Below are 19,926 nucleotides of genomic sequence, written 5' to 3' on the forward strand. Positions count from 1 at the left end.
AAAGGTGTATAAATATGTATTTAGCTGGTGGAGCTTTTCTGGGATATTTGGGGTTGTTTGCTTTTTGGTATCAAGCAGAGAATCTAAAATGCATATTTAGATTTGACAGGCAGCACCCGATCTGAGAGGAGACATTATGGTCCGCTGGGCACATTTAGACATGATTTTTGTGTGTATTTTGAGAGGTTTTTTTTCCCCAGCTGTCTCAATGCATATTCACATCTGGGACCAGACTAGTCTCTGGGGGAAATAACACATTTCCAGCGAAGCAGAGGTTTCCTCACCCTCTCCTTGTGCAGCCAGGGAGAGGGGGGCAGAGCACCCCAGAAGCGGGAGCACAGGGCGAGGAGCAGCCCTGCTCCCGTCACAGATGCTCCATCGTGATGTCCAGCCACGCCCCCCCCCCAGGTCCCAGGCACCAAAGCAGCCTCCCCTGGGGTGATCCCAGCTGGTGGACGTGATCCCTCCACAGAGTCCTGCATGACCACGCACACAGAGCTCTGTCTCCCTGCTCCTCCGGGCCCCGAGGCCACCGCCCTTGTCCTGGCCACCTGCCCCCCCTCCTTCCCAAACCCAGCATCCCACAGCCTGTGCACCCACCTCCACGGAGCCCCCTAACCCAGACCAGTCCAAGGGAACTGGATGGCACCTCTCCACAGGGCTGGGGCTTTGCAAGGAGCCCCAGTGCTGCCCTGATGGGTGTCTGCTCCCCTCAGACTGTGGTGAGCAGGAAGGGAAGCAGCAGGGCTGGGGTGGGCAGGAAGGGAAGCAGGAGGGCTGGGATGGGCAGGAAGGGGTGCAGGCGGGCTGGGGTGGGATGGCAGGAGGGTTGATATGGGCAGGAAGGGAAGCAGGAGGGCTGGGGTGGGCAGGAGGGGAAGCAGGAGGGTTGTGGTGGGCAAGAAGGGGTGCAGGTGGGCTGGGCTGGGGAGGATGGGGTGCAGGAGGGTTGGGATGGCCAGGAAGGGAAGCAGGAAGGTTGGGCTGGGCAGGAAGGGGTGCAGGAGGGCTGTGATGGGCAGGAAGGGAACCAGGAGGGTTGTGGTGGGCAGGAAGAGGTGCAGGAGGGTTGGGCTGGGCAGGAAGGGGTGCAGGCAGGCTGGGATGGGGAGGATGGGTGGCAGGAGGGCTGTGGTGGGCAGGAAGGGGTGCAGGAGGGTTGGAAGGGGCAGGATGGGGTGCAGGAGGGTTGGGGTGGGCAGGATGGGTGGCAGACGGCTCCAGGGGAACAGAAAGTGCCCCAAACCAGCCGTGCCCGTGGTTTCACCCCCTGCCCTCTCCGCAGTGCCCGCCCCAGCAGCCCCCACAACCTCCTCCCGCCCCCCTCCCTCCTTCCTGTCCCCTCCCTCGGGGTGTGTGTGTGTGTGCTGTGCTGAATGAAAGGCTACCCTTTTCTCCTTGACATCTTGTTAGAATGTGAATACAACAGCTATTGATTTGCATTTCGTGCAAGTAGAGAAAAAAAAAAAAGCTTTTTTTTTCTTTTTTTCCTTTTCCTTTTTTTTTTTTTTTTTTTTTTAAGACTCTCTGAACTCAAAGCTCCTTCAGGAATAAACAGGCTGGATGGGGCTTGGAGCAACCTGGTGCAGTGGAAGGTGTCCCTGCCCATGGCAGGGAGTTAGAATGAGCTATTTAAGGTACCTTCCAACCCAAACCATTCAGTGATTCTACAAATGAAGCACCAACCTCCCCAACCTCTGCATGGAGAGCACAAGGACCACCTGACCATCCTCCCCCAAAGTGCTGCTTCATCCCTACAGTGAATTACCCCAGGCTGGGCCAGCAGCACCCACACAGCTCCATGAGGAAGACAAACTGAGAATGATTAAGCTGGACAAGGCAACTAAATTAGCAGGAAAAGCCAAGGGAGAAGCAGGCAGCACTGCTCACCTCTTGAGGTTTGCATTGCCATCACTCAGGCTCCTTCCACACAGGTCCCCAACCATTGTGACACAGACACCAACTGTCCTGCTGCCCCCTTCCTTGGGGAGAACATCCTCAAAACCAGGGCAAGCAAACCCAGCAAACAGGGATGCTCCAGGGGAGAGAAACCCAGGGAGGGAAATTGGGGTGCTGGCAGGAGGGTGAGGGCGAACAGCTCTCCATCACCCACCACAGCGGGGTGCTGGGGGGATTAATTAGCGTTTGTAAAGCACTTTGAAGATAAAGTCGGGCTGCGGGAGAGCTCGGAACTGGGAACGAGCTGGAGGTGGGGACAGGGGACCCCAGCACGGTGTGGTTTCTTATCTGGTGCACAAGCTGCAGCCCTGGCTGGGCGGACGCCGCGCGGGCTCACATGAAAGGCAGAACGGGAAAATTTCTGCAGCGCGGAAAAAAAAGAAAAATCAAGCTCATGCTGCTTGGGAAAAATGAGTGAGAGGGAGATGAAAAGATGGGATCTAAGTCTCTAAAAGCTGGAGAGACCTGCTATTGATTCTGGCTTGGGAAGAAGGGGCCTGAACAAGAGCTGGTGTGTTGTTAAGTGCACTTATCTCGTCTTGTTAGATGGCAGAACGGGGCCAGATGGACAGGGTACTAATTCCCGTCAAGAATCATTACAGTCGTGTGCTGGATGAGGCACCTCCAAAGGCTCCCTGTGAGCAGTGGCAAACATGGCAGCACCATGAGGTTGGGACCCCCCCGAGGTCCCTGGGCAACCTATTCCAGTGCTTGAGCACCACTTCCCTAAAACAGCTTCGTTACATTTAAAGAGAATTTCTTGTACCTTAATTTGCGTCCGTTGCCTCGTGCCCTCTCTGGGCACTCCTGAGAAGAGCCCAGCCTCCTGTACACCCCCAGGTACTCCCAGACACCCAAAACACAAAAACACCCATCCCCCAGAGCACCCCATCTCCTGGAGAAATCCTCGTGGGAAGGAGGCTGGTGGGAAAAGCCTGCGAGAGAGTTTGCTCCCCTCCTCAGCCGTCAGGAGGATGGGCCCGTGCCAGGGAGTGATGAAACACAAGATACCCTCACACAGATCTTTGATCATAGTAATTATCCCTTGTTGTCGTGTACAAAACATTATCTCCACGCAGACATCAAATTCCTTCTGTACCACCCCCGATCTCCACACACCCCACTGCTCCTGGCTCCCCATCCCATCAGCTCTGAACACACTCTCACCAGCACCAGGGCAGGATTCCCTTCTCCCAGTCAATGGGTTGGAAACGAAGAGGTTTTTTTTGTCTGCCTCCCTTTGATCAAAATGACTGAACATCGGGGGAAAAGGAAAGAAAACAAGGTAGAAATGATGCATCCCTGATCCATAAGCAGGAGATGGTTCAAGGATAAACTCAGGCATTGCTCACTGGCTGTGTGCTGCTGGGGGTTGGATTTTCTGTTCTTTTTATTTTTTTAAGAGCGAGAGAGAAAGAAAACATTTTTTTAAGCTTTGCTCCTTTTCATTTTTCTCCGAGTTCAGTGGCTTTCCTCGTCAAGCCTCTGTAGCTCAGGTAAGAACAGAGGGCTCCAGATTAAAGAGCAACACAGCAGCAAGCAGAAGCCGTCAAGATAACAGAGAGGACAAAGTCAGGAAAGACAAAGGAGGGAAGTCTGCTTTCTGCAAGATTCCCACTTGCAGCTTTTATGTAGATTACTCCAGAAACAAGGACCAAGCTGCACATTTCAGACTCTGATCCCAACTCTCTCCGCCTGGACACGGGGATCCGGGACAACGAACTGCATCAGGAGCCATGGTCTCAGCAGCAGGGCCCTCACAGACATTTAATACACCCTGGATTTTTATAGATCCCTGGGTGGGTGGACAGACAGACAGCACGCTAGACTGACAGCTCTAAATACCTCTCTGCACGAGCGTGGGCAGCAACCAAGCGTGGTGCCTCCTGCCAGAGCAGCTCACGTGCCGGCAAAAATCCCAGGCGTGCAGCTCGTCCCCGCCCTCACTCCTCTCCCAAGGCACCCAGCGAGACATGGGTTGGGAGAAGGAGTTGGTTTCATCACCCCTGATGCCAACAAGGGCCCACCAGCTGCTTCCTGCAGCATCACCCACCATGGGATGCAGTACTGCCTCTCCTCCCTCGGCTGCGAGATGTCCAACCCTAACGCTTCTCCTTGGAACCAAAACCAACCTGCAAGTTGGGAGAAGATTTGCCTGGAGCCCCACTGCAAAGCCAGGCACCCCACAGACTGAGGGCTCAGCAGGGTCCACGTGTCCTTTGAATGTGACTCCAGCACTGACATACTCCGAGAGTCCAGGGAGGTTCTCCGAGGAAACCTTCCCTGCCGACTTGTTTATAGATCTATTCTTAGCTCCACTTGGACTCATTGCAGAAGCAGCAAGGAGCCTTTCATCCCCTGACCCTGAAGCACCTTAAGGAATATGAGCTGAGCCTCGAGGAGAGAAAATATTGTCCTCTCTGTTAGACCTCTGACAGAGGGGTCAACCCACAGATGAGGCCAGGAAGATGGGCAGCAGGCCAGCAAGAGGAGCAGGGAATAGCAAATAGGCAGGAGAGACTTTAGATGTGCACAAGGCAAGAGGCTGCCCATGGACAGCTTGGGAAAGATGAGCACACGAGGTGCATCAGAAATTGGATGAATTGGGAGGGCTCAAAGGGCAGCTGCACCAAGTCCAGCTGGAGACCCCCAACAAGGGGATGAGAGACGTCCTTCCCCTCAACCAGGAGCAGCTTCTGGGAGCGTTCTGGTGCTCTGTCTGCTCCAGGTAGCACCCACAAACCCACTGCCCTCTGCATAAGGCACTAGGAGGGGGAAAATATGTGACCAAGATCCCATTTTCAACCAGGAGCAGGAGAAGGGAGGCTGAGTGGTGACAAACTGTGCAAATAGCTCCATCCTTGGGATGTTCCCAGGGAAAGGACATCCTGGAGGTTGTAAAGAAGCCACCAAACCACCATGTCCTCACTTTGCTCCTGGATGAAAACAACTGTATTTCCTTTGGGCCCTGTCCCAGAGTTGTGATGAGAACATCTCCTATTAAAGATTGGAGATGCACATCACCCCTAATCTGGGGAGGGAGAGCAGGTGCCGGGAGAGGGGGCACTGCACCCTCGTGCAGCACAGAAAGGATTTTCCATATGCTGCCTGATCAGTTATATCAGTTTCTTAAAATGCTATTGCACAGATATTTCAGAGGCATCATGTAGTACCATCTGTTATGTTATATATTGCACCGAGCCCGGCCAATTTTCAGATCCTGTAATTTTATCTCCTCCATTTCATATGCGGCGCAGGCATTTTGCAAGAGGAGCCGGCGGGGAGCGGGAATCTGCACGGGAGGGATGGAGCGCGAGTAAATCGAGAGGCAAGGCCCGAAAATGGCAGCTCCCGCCCATCCCAGACACTGGAAAGGAGTTTTGGGGCTGCACCCCAACATTTTGGGTCAACCACCTCAGAGCAAGGCCTGCCTCGCCCAGGGCAGAGCGCAGCTCTCTCCGTCTCTCCCGCTGCATCCCTGACTCCAACAGCAACACTGCGGGGTGGAGAGACGCCTCCGGCATCTCACAGATGTCCTTTTCCCTGCCTCCCCCAGCTTTTCCAGGCGGCACTATGGTCCCCCCATTCCCCATGGCAGCGAGGAGCTGCACCCCGGCACGTCCTGCCACGCAAACCCAACACCCGCGTGGCAAGGGATGCTGCAGCAGGACAGCCCCGTGCCAGAGTTATCCCCTCCCTTATTCCTCTTTCCAGGGAGCAGCAGGAGCAAGAGGAGCTGTTGGTGCAGCCAGCATGGGGCATGTGGACTCCCCATCCCTGGAAGAGTTCAAAGCCAGCTTGGAACAACCTGGTCTAGTGGAAGGTGTCCCTGCCCGTGGCAGGGGGTGGAACGAGGTGGGCTTTAAGGTCCCCTCCAACCCAAATAATTCTGTGATACCACTCTGCATCTTGGCCCCATTTAAGAGTCCATCAGGAAAACCCATCTCTGCTTTGTGGGGTGAGCAGTGACAGGCCCTGACAAGCATCATTAAGGCAAAACTCCCAAGTTATCCTCATGGATAACTCCATGCTGTAAGAGCAGAGAAAAGACCAGAGACCTAAAATAACCCCTGAGGTTACTGCAAAAAAGTTAACTGAAGCAGATGGGCAGAGCAGAGATTGGAAAGCTCTGTCCTCCAAGATAAAAAGTCACAAGCATTTGATTTTTAAAGTGAGTGCTTCCAACTCATCAGTCAGACACTGACACCGCTTTTATCAACTCCTTCCCAAGCGACAGCAAAGTTCGGTGCTGCTCTGCTCAATTTATTCTGATTTCATTAGGAAAAGAGACATTTAAAAAAAGCAGAAACCTTCCGATTTCCTGTGTTTTGCTGGCTCCCTCCTCTGGCACTTGGAAATATTTTTATTTTGTAATGGGTTTGGCCATGAAGTAATCGGAAACGTGTCCGGCGCTCTCCTTGGACCTGCTCTTCAAGACAAGCAAGACTTGCTCTGACTCATCCTGCCAGAGAACCTGTTTTTAAAAGCTTTTTGTACCCTTGCTGCAGTAATTAAAAGGAAAAGGAGAAGCCACCAGAAATATCACCCTTGCTACTGTCTAGTATTAAAAAAAGTAGTCAAACACCCTTGGAGAAAAGCGATGCCAAGCACAATTAGCAGCACTTGAGCACATCAATGTCACAACAACCACAGAGGAAGATGCAAGAACCTCAGAGCCAACTCTTCAGGTGTTTTCTGCCCAGAAAGAGTTCCCCCTGACCACCATTAATACGACATCACTTCAGATCTGGAAGCCCCAGGGCTTATTTTTCCACGAAGACACATTTTGTGGCTTTATTTGTTTTTTAAATGAAGATATGACCATCTCCCATGGAGACCTGGCACCGTCTTGACAAAAGTTTTGGTGCCAAGCCTAAAAGTCTGCTTTCAGTTGCATTTCATTTTTCTCTTAGTTCATTAATAAGCATTTAATACCTCGGGTTTGTGTGCATTTAATATTCTCCCCAGCCCTTCAGTTTTTCATTTGAAAGGAATAATTCAAGTACTTTTTAAATATTATTTCGTTACTGTTCACAAAACACTTCTGACAGAAAACAGCATTTCCATTCTGGTTTAAAACTTGTAAACAGCCTTTCCCCTTTATAAAGGAATAAAGTGTGTTTATTCACCCACCAAATGCCAGCAAGCAGAGAGCTATGGGGAGCCTGTTAAGCCCGGGAACTTGGTGTTCAAAAATAATAAATAGTAATGCTGGTTTCTCCATCTTTCCTCCCAAGGTTTAAGAACTCTTGGCACCACTGCCCAGCTCGAGCATATAAGAACAGGTTCTGTATTAAAGCATGAGCTTAGTTTAAGGAGATTTATCCTTTTTCCCTTGGTCTGCAGCACCTGAATAACCTAATTGAGGGTTCTCTGCTATGGGTCATGTAATCTAAGCGGATAACTAACAGCAGAAGCAAGATTTGTTCCCAAAAGGAACTGAGGGTCTCATAGCAAGCACTTGACCTTCTGGTCATGGTCCTCTCCCTGCCCCAAAGGAAAATCTGAGCCCACCAGAGTGGAGATGGATAGGGAAAAGGAAGGAGTTCAAAGCAGGAGGAGGGAAGTGTGATCAGAGCAGGGAGGAGGGTTGCCACTCCAAGGCTCTGCAAAATCACTAAACACCCTCAAACGCTGCTCCCTCCTTCCCCAGCACAGAACATTTCACATCTGGAGAGTTAATTCTGCCCGTCAGTCACTCCCCACACTGATCTGGAATACCCAGCCAGCTACAGGCTACATAAATATTGACAGGGTGCAATCCTAAATAAATAGATCTGCTCAAACATTTGTATTGACCACTCTGAGAAGGCAAAACAAGTCCTGGGAGAGAGGGAGTTTCATCCAGTCCCAAATTGGATAAGCACAGATGCAGACAAAGGCTCTGGGTAAAGTCCTTTGCTCATGTCCTAAACACCAGCTGGGGGATGAGGAAGAAAAGGAAAGCCCTGGAGAGACAAGGAGGCAAAATCCTTGCATGGGAATTATGCCTTGACAAGACATTTGTTTTTCTGGTTCTGTTGCCTTCTGGTCAAGTAACTTGAAAATTCAATAGTGTGCACAGAGAACTGGGGCAAGGGAGGAGAGGAAAGGCAGTGTTCCTCTGGGGACGATCAATCACAGGAGGAAGGCTGCCAAATCACCCTCGAGCTGCCCAAGTGTGTTTATGGATGAGATTAGAGAGCTCCTTCTGGGGATCAAAGGAAAGCTCTCCCCCAGGAGCATGCTTCCTTCAACTCCCAAATTCCCAGAGGACTCCTTTAGAAGCATCACCCGCAAATATTTTCTCTGGGAGGGTCACAATCCCTCGAGACTCATTAAGGACCTTAAAAGAAAACAATGCTTAATTTGAGGGAATCTCACTTCATCCAGTTTCGAGTCAAAACTACACGTGGATGGGAATGCTGTGTTTTTTGGATGCACAGCCCTGAGTCTCAGTTTCTAACCCAAAAGGTGAGCGCTGGTGCATCACCACCACCCTGCGCTGTAATTAAACTGGAAATTCTCATTCAGAGTTTCAGCCCTCGTGCAGCCAATAGCATTCATCTCGCTGATATCAAGCCATGAAAAAATAATAACTACAACAGGAGCTTGCAGGAGAAAATGAGCATTGCAAGTCATCCGGTTTGGATCACCAGAGTTCAAACCCACCAGTGGCTGCAGCCTTGCAGCTCGTGGCCCCTGGTAATGGGAACTTGCCTATTTCATGAACTCCGAAAGCAATCCAAAGGAGAATCATTCTTCATAATTGTTTTTCAACTTCTCCTCCAGCTGGAGGAATAATGACTGCACAATTCTCCTAACAACATGATCATAATCTATCAGTTCTATGAACTATAGAATGAACCCAAAGAGATAATTGGTGCAGGCACTGAATGATAAACATGTCAGGATTATGATTTCTTTGCTTAAAAATGAAACGAAGATATGATTGGAAATGCCATGCTTGGGGAGTACGAGCAATATTCCCATGCTCCATCATCCAAATTAGTTTATAATTTGCATACACTTGTATTTTTAGGCATTGTTCGAAGGCAGGGGAGCTGTAAAACATTAAGATCCAAACATCATCAGACTTTGTCCTTCAACGGCACCTTCCCAGTAAAGATCCCGACGTGCGTCAGGAAGCCCCATTATCCCAGGAGCAGCTGCGGAGGTGCAGTTCTGCCGGGAGCCCCGGGGGGTTTATCACCTCCTTCCAGGGGGGTTTTACAGCCCCAGAGATTTGCTCTGAGAGCGAGGTGTGCACACACACGCCAGCAGCAAGCTCAGCAGGCAATGAATTTTAGTGTTGCACCTTCCCGACGCTCCCAGAGGGACGACAAACCCAGGCTGACATTCAGCTCGTAACAAAACCCAAACCACAGCAAAATTCACCTGATTTCCATGTTTTTTACAAGCGCTGCTGCACAGCCCTCAGAGCTTAACGAACCACGGTGCTTTCTTGGGTTAAACATGAGGCAAAACCACCAACAACCCAAAGTGCCTTCACGGGTTGAGGGAGCCTCTGCCTCCCCTCCCTCCTGCAGTTTTCAGCAGCAATGCAAAAGAAAAAGGGAGGGAAATGGGCATCTCCCAAAATCTGGGGAGGGGATATTTGGGCTCCAAGTCTGATTCACGCCCTCATCCTGTGCAAAGATGCCCCACATCCCACCAAAGCCCCCATTTTCCCTGCCCACAGAAGCCTTTGCAGCCCACGGGGACTCCTCGGGGAGCACTAGGTGGAAACGGGAGCCTGCTGAACCATGAAAGAGCAACTAACAGGTCCCTCTGCCTGTGACTGTTCCTGTCACTGCTCAGAAACCCCTCGGGGCTCCCTGTGGGAGCCACAGCCAGCCTGGCTGCTCATTCCATATGGCACCCATTAGCCTGTTGCTGGGATGGCACCGACGGCGCGTGGCAGGAGCCAGCTGCCAGCCAGCCGTGCGTGGAGGCACCGCTTCCCCCGGACAGCCCTTCCTCCAAAGAGGATGGGGAGGAAGGAGAAACATGGTCCTGCATCCTCTGCCAGACCCAAATACTCTGGTGGGCTTTGCTGCAGCCCCTCCAATGGGCCCTCCCAAACACGCTGCGCAGGGAGAGGAGCCTTTCCCAAAAACCAGCATCGCACAAGGACATGGGATGGGAACCGTGGAAAGGGGCATCTCTGTTCTGGGACAGGCTCTGCAGGAGTCAGGAGCAAGGGGGGAACACCAGTACAGGAAGCTTGAAAGATTAAAGCACCAATTCCATCCTTTCTCTGCTAAAACAGAGTCCCTTAAAGCCAGTCTACTGAATTAAAGAGGAAACCCTAGAGAGCCTCCATGCTCATGAATAAATTCAATTTGCCATCTCATTTTTGAACTTATAAAAGCCAAAGCTCTCTAAACAAGAGACAAAGTCTCACACTATGCCTTCAGGCACCTGGAGACGAGCCCTCAGACAGGGCATTAGGCTTCTTGGGGCGCTCAACCAAACCAGCTCCACGTGCCTTGTCCCATCTCAGAGCCCCAGTCCTGGTGACCAAAGCCCGTGTCACAGGAGTTGGTCACCAAACAAACAGCCAGGACAGGAAGGGAATTTGCATTAAATCTTCCTATGGCATTATTATTTTTATTTCACTTGTATTATTGTTATTATTTACTTGTATTTTCCCCCTCGTTGCTTCACGCTGCCTAATCCAGCATTGCAGCGACACAGCACCTCTGCACAGGCACTGCTCCCTCACCCCCTGCCTGCCAACAAAACAAATCCACCCTTTAAATAACAGCAAACTAAAATGCAGTTTGATGGAGACAGGAACAGCAGCCCCTTGGCTGAAGTTACCCAGCACCTCTGCTTTTTCTATACCTGACAGAACCACCACCAGCATGGCTCCTCTGGGATACAGCAGGCACGGATTGCTTGGCCTGGCTCCTGCTTGCAGAAGGCTGGATCTGCACTCCAAAGGCTGCCTGCGGCCAAAGGCACCTGAGCAGGTTTCTAATGCGGCCGCAGTGCAGGGGAAAGGAGCTCCAGCACATCCCAGGCACCGGAGCCACGGGATGATTGCTGAGAATGACCCCCCATCACGCCTGCCCTCACTCCTCCTGCTGGGTTCAGTGCACTTGGGAGCTCTGGGTTCATGCTGGGAGCAGGACAGAAGTAAATCTGGATGGACATTCACTGGATTTCGCAGATCCCACCAAGCCCAGCCCTGTAAACTCTGGGGTTTGTGGCTGTGGCAGCAGAACTGAGCAGGAGGAACAACCCTTGGGCAGCTGAGACTGAATAGATCTGATCACATCTCTCACTCCCTCCCCAAAAACTGCCACTCGAGCCCTAGGAGTGGCATTAAAGGCTCCATGATTTTTCCTGTGTTTTACTGTGTGCTGGGAACACGGACAGCACATTCCTTGCTCAGCACTCAGGAGCCAGCACCAAAGCACAGTAGAAACTCAAGCCAATTGAATTATGTGCTGTAATGTGTTCAAGAAATACTGACATACTTGTCAAACTCTTCACAATTCCTCCCTTCTCTTTCCCTTTTTATTTCTTAAATTTCTGACTAGCTCTATAGATCATTGGATAACATTCAGAAAATCATCGGGATGATTTGCTTTTCTTTCCCCATCATTGCCATCAAATGAAGTTATTTGTGAATACATGTGCTGGAAACCAAACCAAACCAAACCTGACAAGTCTATTTTCACCGTCGGGCAAAGGCACCGAGGTGTGCAGGGCCCTGTGAGTCACGCCTGGGTGCAGCACCAGGAAGGCACTTTTAGGGAGCAGGGGAAGCAAGGTGGGCAGAGTGTGACTGCAGGAGGAGCTGGGCTGGGATTTTACACCGGGGGAAGGTTGCACAGTAATTCCCTAATGACAGAAAGCTAAGAAAGCCACAGTACACAGGGAAATTCCCTCCTCTCTGATAAGATACAGTGGGGTTTGGAGTTGCAGTACCCCAGTGCCACCTATTACTAAGCCATTAGCAGCAGAGTAATATTCTAATAGTTAACAATTTGACTAATAAGCCTCTCTGGCAGAGGGAAAGCTAAGACAAAAGGCAGTGCCTGGTGCACCAATTTATCCTGATGATAAACTCCTGAATCAGAGACAACCATGTTGAGGGTTGCTGAGGGAATCCTAATCCTCTCCTTCCAGGGAAACACAGGTGCTCCTTCCATGTACCTGCTCCTCTACAGCAACACTTTATATCTGCATTGCAAACCTCCAGAGGCTACAAAAGATGACATTCCTCATGCAGCACATCCCCAGAGCCCAAGCACACACCTTCACCACCTTCTCCCAGCCAAACTGCAAGAGTCCTTTTCCCTCCCAGCTGTGGCTGGAGATTCTTCCTGGAGAGCTGGTTCAAGGGCCAGCAGAGGCTTCTGGACTTCCAACCTCAGAGCCAAACCCTGAGGTTTTGCCAGGGGGACACAAACAAAGCCAGCAAGCAACAAGGTGCACAGCCCGGGGTGGGAACCAGGAGCCAAATGCTCTGGCTCAGGCACACACCGTGTTAATCATGGCACTTTCTGGATTTAAAATCTTGATGCTTGTGAAATCTCTTCCCAAGAGGATGCCTGGAATAAATTGTCATCTGATAATAGCTACCAGGTGGCGAGGGAAGAAAAAAGCAGACATGCACAGAATGTTTTGACTTCAAACTCATGTGGATTGTCAGGGAGGGAGTGTATTTTGTGTCCCTCCCTTGTCAGGGAGGGAGTGTATTTTGTGTCCCTCCCTTGTCAGGGAGGGAGTGTATTTTGTGTCCCTCCCTCGTCCCTGCCTCCCCCTCGCCATTTTCACCCCCTTCATGGATTTTTTAAAATTATTTTGGCTTTCTTCAAGTGTTAGGCCAACTGCCTGGGGCAGCAGCTGAGGTTGGTGGCAGAGTCCAGAGCAAACCCCCACCACCCTTCAAAGGCTCAGGGGTGGCCAGGTTGAGGTCACCACACTGGCTCCTCACCTCCCCTCTAATTAAGTGAGCAGATAAACTCTCCACAGACATCCCTGCTCCTCTCTTCCCTTCTCCCATTTTTCCTACCCCCTGCCTTATCCATCTGCCCCTCCTCGCTCCCCATCATACCTGTAACCTTTCCCATTAACACCTGCCCAGGCAGGGAAAACCCTTCCTGAGCTCAAAGCATCTGCTCCTAATCAATTTGCCACGGAGCCTGTCTCGGCCTCGGGCAAGGAGCAGGCACAGAACTCCCTCCCCATCCAGGATGACATTTCCAGGGCAGGGGAGCAAAGGGCAATCCTCTCCCCAGCTTCAGAGGCCAGTAGAAGGCAATGTCAGAGCTCCCTGCTGCATTTGGAGAATGCACATCCCTTTCTTCCTGTTCCAGGAACGCGATGCTTGCTCAGTGCAAGCCTGCGAACAGGCACACACACAGATTACATCTTGTTCTTAGCAGGAAGGGATATTGACTTGGAAAATATCAAAACCGCCTCTGAGCCCGCAGCACCCCCCTCACAAAACAGAAAAAAAAAAAAGAGATTGAATCAGAGAAGAGGAGATATTTTACTACACAGAATACTTGAGGGAATTAGGTTCTATAATGAGGAGGTCGGCACGGAGAGCAAGAAGGAACTTTTAAATGGCATCTTGGGATTTTAGAGGTCCCTGTCAGAACACACACGACCCAGGAGGGACTGTGGCAGCAGTAGAAGCTGCCAGGAGGGCAGAGCTGCTCAGCCCACCCCTCGTGTGAGGGGACATCCAGCTGAGGGTACTGAGAATGATAACCAGGAGAGCAGCAGCCAGTCACCTGCACGAGTGGGAAGACCTGCTCGAGTCCAGGAACCACAGAGGCCTTGCCCTGGGCAGGTCAGTGCTGCTGAGAAAACACAGCATCCCAAAACCAGCCTTGCCTCTGCCTCTCTGCTTCCACAGCTCAATTCCTGCTCCAGACACGACTCAAGGAAAAATAAAGTGGCCAGAGGCAAGCACTAATGATGAGTGCCAATCTAATGACACATGTAATACAGTCGGCTCCATTGCAAATGTAATTGCAATCATAATGCAATCAATACCAGTGGAAACACCGTATTTATACAGGGCCTTTCATCACTCACATGTAATGCAGTCAGTGCCAGTGCAAATATGCCAGCATCTGAAATAAAATATTTGCCACACATCTCATGCACATGCAGACCAAACACTGCATTCGGGAGAGCCTTGTGATGTGGAAGGCTTTGGGAGGTTTCTGGGCATGTGAAAAACTCATGAGAAACAAAATAAAAATCCTGAGTCCAGCTATACTTGGGAAAACCATAAAACCTCCATTCACATTGAATTCTCCTTAGCTTAAGTCACGATTTCCACATTGCTCTCCCTGTCAGTTCTCTGCCCCAGCATATTGCCGTGGTCAGGCAGTCATTAACCTCCTGATGGGGAGAAAATGGGGAGAAACGCTCCTGTCTGCTGGCTGGGGCAGCCTCCAAATCCTCCCCACAAGTGCTGCACCAGAGACATGTGGTCCTGCTTCACCCAGTGGTGCCAGCGGGACCCAAGCCTCAGCACCGCCTGCTGACATCCCTGGAGATACCAGTGTGACTGGTCCCATTAAGGTGAAGCAGCTGAAGGACTCTGCCCTTACACTCTGGAAAGAGAACACTCCAAAGGCTTCTACAACTCTGGAGCCCGGCAGCACTGGGAGAGCACAGAAATCCGTCCTGCCCTCGCTCGCCATCCCATCTGCCCTCTGAATCTGATCCAGACAGTCCATCATGGCTCTTGACACATTTAATGTCTCAGTAAAGAAAAACACGATGTGTTGATGCTCCTGTAAAGCTCTGACAACTGACAGCCTAATGGCTCCTTATTTTTTCCCAGATGCAGTTTAGAAAATGAAATAAATTTCGGTCCTTAAGCAGGCTGGCTGCTCCGTGAGTAACGCCTTTGCTGCGCTCCCAGGCACCAGCACTGAGCTGCAGGGAGCAAGGATGGCAGAGGGAAAGGACAGCACGAGGGGTGGAGGCAGATGAAGGAGTTGTTCAGTACTAACTTATGTGTCTAAATCCACCCAGAGTGCCCTTTGCTCCCATTTGCTGCACGCAAGAGCCAGCACCCAAAACTCCAGCACCCAAAACTCCCATCACCCAAAACTGTGATGCTGCTGTCCTACCCCGGAAAGAACAGGTGGGGAAACAGGACCCATCCTGTTAGGATGGGTTTTAGGATGATTAGGAGAAGGTTCTTCCCCCAGAAGGTGGTTGGGCACTGAACAGGCTCCCCAGGGCAGTGGGCACAGCACCAAACCTGACAGGCTGCAGGGTATTAAGCAGTGCTGTGTAATTAGGCTAAAGCAGTGCGTGGCCACAGGACTGGGAAGTGTGATGGAAAGCCTTTCACAGGGAGAGGGCCAGGTCCTTGTGGAGCACAGCCCAGCCATTACTCACTAGCCATTACTCCCGGATGAGTTACCCAGCCTCGAGCCAGCACTCTGCAAACCCTTCCTCTGAAATGCTTCTGAGGCTCTGAGTGATGGAAGATGGACAGGGCTGGAGCTGAAGCTCTTATCTCGTCACAAAGCCTCTGGAGGGCAAGGAAGGAGGCTTAGGGGTGGGGACACCACATGGGGTCCTGATGGAGCAACCCACCCACTTCCCAGCATCTGGGATGCAGCTCTCTCCCCTGGCAGAGGAGGAGGGATGGGGGCAGTGGGGGCCTGCTGCCTCTCTCCCCATACCTGTGACAGTCAGCATGGGACATGACATCCCCTCCAAACCATCACACAGCTGGAAACCCCAGACAGGGAGCTGGATCCCAACCACCCAGATTTTCGGGGACCTTTGCAGTGCCTGACATCATTTAGAGGGCACTGCAGTGGTAGGAGCCACTCTGATCTTGATAGTGTGGAGCTTTCAGCTCAAAGTTTTCTCCCTTTCTATTTTCCCCAATTAATGAACTCTTTCTAGGCCATTTCCCCCCTTCTCATGAGGTCTTGCCCCCTGCTGCAAAGCACAGCTGCTGGGTGGTGGGATCGGGTGCTGTTGGACCCCACCAGTCCATACCAGTGAGAACAAGCACCAGTGACCCCGTGGCTTGCAGGGTCACCCCCAGCCCCCCAGACTGAAGGCTCAGGAGGCTCCTTTGTGACCCCACAGCTCCCCACAGGAGGGGAAAGCCAAGCAAAGGGACAGGATGGTTGCAAAGCCGACAAGGATGAGCTCTGCTGCATCCCCACACAGCCCAGCCAGAGTGTGGGGTGGGGGCTGCAGCCCGCTCTCACACCCCCCAAACCCTGGTGCTGGCAGGAAACAGCTCACACAGCCCCTCTGAGCAGCCTCCCCGTGCTCACACCCCAGCTGGAGCCCGGGGGGGCCCGGACCACCTGCACACACCACCCCCCTGGCACAGCGTCGAGCACAGACTGTTCCTTTCAGCACTTTTCTCACCCCAAATTCCCTGCTCTCCCCCTCCCTCACTGCCAGAGGCTATTTTTCTCTTGATCCAGGCCAGCTTCAAAACCAGGGCCACCGCAGCACCTCCTTGCAGGTGGTATTTACATCCCTCCAGAGGAGCTAATTGCATTCCCACCCGTACTCAGGATGACCCCATTTCTTTTTTGGAGGCATCCAGGACTCAGAAAAGGGATGAGACGGGAGAACATTCTGCAGGTTGCTCTAAGACAAAACATTTTCAAAGAGGACACTCAAGGTAGGAGAGAAAAGCCAGCACTAACTGCAGGAGGGCTGGCCAAAGGGAGCAAAGGGATGGGAAGCAGCAGAGGAGAAATGAGGGAAGTTCCAAAGCATTGGGAACATCGAGGCAAGGACACAACCAACCTCATCTCCCTGGCTCTGCTGCAGATGAGTTCATCCCAGATTAGGAAAGCTGCTTCACTTCACTGTGCCCCCCCAAACCTGTCGCTGCAAGAAAGGCACATTCTGGAAAGCTTGGGAGGACAGGGAGAAGGCAGAGAGGAGGACAGAGGTAAATTGAGGCTCAATAGCTGCCAGGAGCCACTGAAAGGACCAGTCTCCCTCAGAGCACAGCGAGACACATGGAGTGATGAAGCCGCCAAGAAGTTGTAATCAGGACTAATAGTTTGAGGTTCTTAATATTCCTGCAATCCAATAAATCAATGGCGCTAAATACGAGCGCGGGAAGGCGAGCACCGGATTGACAGGACAAATTAGGTTGGGCTGCAGGGAGAGATTCCTCAAACAGTTTGTTCCATCTGAGCTCACAGGGTGCTGCAGGAGACATCCCTCAGGTGAGCTGTGCCTCCTGTCCAGACGCCCCTCCTGGCATCCTCCCGCTCCCTGGGTCCTTGCCATGCTCAGGGAAGCAGGAGCAGCCCCACCCCACCCCAGACGTTGCACAAACATTAACCAGTTGTTCACCTTGCTGCTCCCAGGGCACTGAGAGGATTAGCTCAGTGTTTACCCTGTTTCTTTATGTGTGCATGTAAGCCACTATTCAAGTGCCAGGAATTATTATTAGAGATATACAAATGCTGGGATTTACAGTAGGATTAGTACCCTAAAACAGGTATTCCTCCTCTGATCCTTCTGAGTATCCCAAGAAAGACTGTTGTATTCCAGGCGAAAACAGTGATGCATAACCTTCAAATCAGAAGGAGAGGAATAAGGCAACCCAGCTCTTCCAAATCCTCTAGAAGACCCCTTGCAATTACAGGAGATCTAGATCAGATCTTACACAAATACCGCAGCTATAACCTCAGCTGAGTTATAAAACACACCTACGGAGTAAATGACTCGAACATTCTGGGTTCGGGACCTAAGAGGCCATCCAGACAGCTCCTATCATATCTACCTCATTCCACACTAAACTCAAACTGAACACAGCCCAGAAATGTGTTAGCAGCAGAAAAAGTGGGGTGGACAGATGTGTCTTGTCCCTGTGTTAGCCAAGGGACATCTGCAGAGAAACCAGGATATTCAGCCCAGTCATCTCCACCTTCTCCTCAATCCTCCAAAAATGAAAGAACCAGCCTTACCATACCAGTCTCTGTACCCCTTGTCATATGGAACGTTCCCAGGTCCTTAAATCATTCTTGTCTCCCTCTGACAAAGGATTGGAAGGGCTGAGATTATTTATCTTAAAAAGGAGACAAATAGGAAGTCTTATGATAAATGTATATGAATTAATGAATGAGAGAGACAAAGTACATCTGGTATTTCTACCCTCCCTGCCTTGCAACACAAGAAGTCCCCTTTGATTCCACTGAAATAGTGACAAATTCAAAACTGATGAAAAGAAACACTTTCCCCAACCAGCCTATGAAATCCATCAAAGCCCAGAGCTCGGGAGGTTTCAAAGACATTTATATCAATAACACAGCTATCCAGAGCTAATGGTCAATGCTAATGAAAAGGAGAGAATGAGTTTAAGGCCCTCTCTAATGACTGCAGTGGGCTGGACAGAAATCCTGGATTTAGCTGGCAATTCCAACCTGGAAAAACTTCAACCCACGTATTTTCAGCTTCGGTGCTGCGTGGATTTACTGGGGGAGATGGTTCTCCACAACTCCGCTGCTCCTGCCTGTGAGTCAGGGCCCATTTCACAACCCTGCTCTAGGCACTATCCCTGTGAATTCCAACAGATCCTCCAAGGAAACACTTGTATTCCCCTTCCTACATCCCACCCAGGAAAAAGACCCCAAGGAGGTCTGGAAAGCTTGTTTCATCACACACCAGCTGTGAGTCCACACTAGAACTGCAGTCTGAAGTCCTCCAGTACTTATTATTTCATGTTAAAATTCATCTATATTCTTTACCCCTGAATTACCAATACAGGAGAGCACCACTGCTCTATTTTTTCTGGGAGTTATTCCTTTGTCTTTGGTCTCTTGCCATCATGACTGTTATTGATATCAAAAGCAGTGCCCAGAAACTTCAAACGAAAGGGAAACCTCGATTAAGTACACATTGTAAGAGATGCTCCCTGCCCTAGAAAGCACAGACACAGGAAGAAAAGAAAGATTTGAAAACATCCCCAAGGTCACAGAAGGAGCCTGCAGCACATCCAGGAGATAAAAAACAGAGCTAAAGCATCCCTGTCCATGAGCCCTGACTGAAATCCACCCCTCCTCCGGTTCTTACATCACCTGGGGTTGAAAGTTTAGTGTGTGGGTTCTGCTGTGATGGGACCAAGCCCAGCCCACAAGATCTCCCTTCTTAAAACTCAGGGTCTGGACAAGCACGTTGCAAGGACCTCAGCTCCCTCTTCCCTGCATCACCGCAACATACTCCTTCCTTTTATTCCCACCACATTCTTCGTGGCTGGCAGGGACCTTTGCACGTTAAAGGTTAAACTCATAATATTAAGGCCAGGTAATTAAGGCCAGATCTCCAATGAGTCCTGATTATAGATTGGGGAGGTCAATGCACAAAGTCAGGAGAGGGATGGACTCCTCCCAAGGGCAGCTCACAGCCTCTCCTTCTCCACTGACACGGCCTGGGACTTTATCAGACAACTGAACTCAGATGGTGTGAAAATCCTCCACACCTCTAAGCTCTAAATCACAAACTGGAAACTACTTGAGCAGAATGGCACTTCCCTACACAAATCCATTGCAAACCACTGTGCACATTTGTCCTGGCCATCAGCAGTTGCAATGATCACTGTAAGAGGGTTGAACACGGTGGAATGTTCTTTACTCTGGAGTGCAACATGCCCATTATTAAGTGCTATATAATGCTGAGCTCCTGCTGTAAAAGGGTCTTCAGAAATGACAACATAAAGAATTAACAGCCTCCAAAACAGGACTCAGGTGAAACCTGATAGTTAAAGCCAGGAGAATTTTATATCAAAATCCTGCAAGTTTCTCAGGAACATAACACAAAGCCATAAATCACATTGGCTTTGCTTACAAGGTTGGTGGAACTCAGGAAATATAAAACCCCAAAAACTTTTGATGAACATCCCAAGTCCTGAGCTTGTTACACGGTTCTGAGGAACTGTTTGTCAAACCCTGTTTACCAACACATCCTCAAATAATTCAGGGACTTCTGCCAAGTGTCAGG

General features: G+C 50.8%; 1 long non-coding RNA gene across 1 annotated transcript; it reads left to right on the forward strand.

The window, feature by feature from the left end:
• Positions 1 to 633: 633 nt before the first annotated feature.
• On the forward strand, positions 634 to 1,575 carry LOC120324627. Its single transcript, XR_005566085.1, has 2 exons — positions 634 to 722; positions 1,523 to 1,575. It is a non-coding gene; the product is annotated as an uncharacterized LOC120324627 (long non-coding RNA).
• The last annotated feature ends 18,351 nt before the right edge of the window (positions 1,576 to 19,926 follow it).

This window comes from Pipra filicauda, unplaced genomic scaffold (assembly GCF_003945595.2).
Source record: "Pipra filicauda isolate LSUMZ 115617 unplaced genomic scaffold, ASM394559v2 scaffold613_size218469_pilon, whole genome shotgun sequence".
In the NCBI taxonomy this organism is placed as follows: Eukaryota; Metazoa; Chordata; class Aves; order Passeriformes; family Pipridae; genus Pipra; species Pipra filicauda.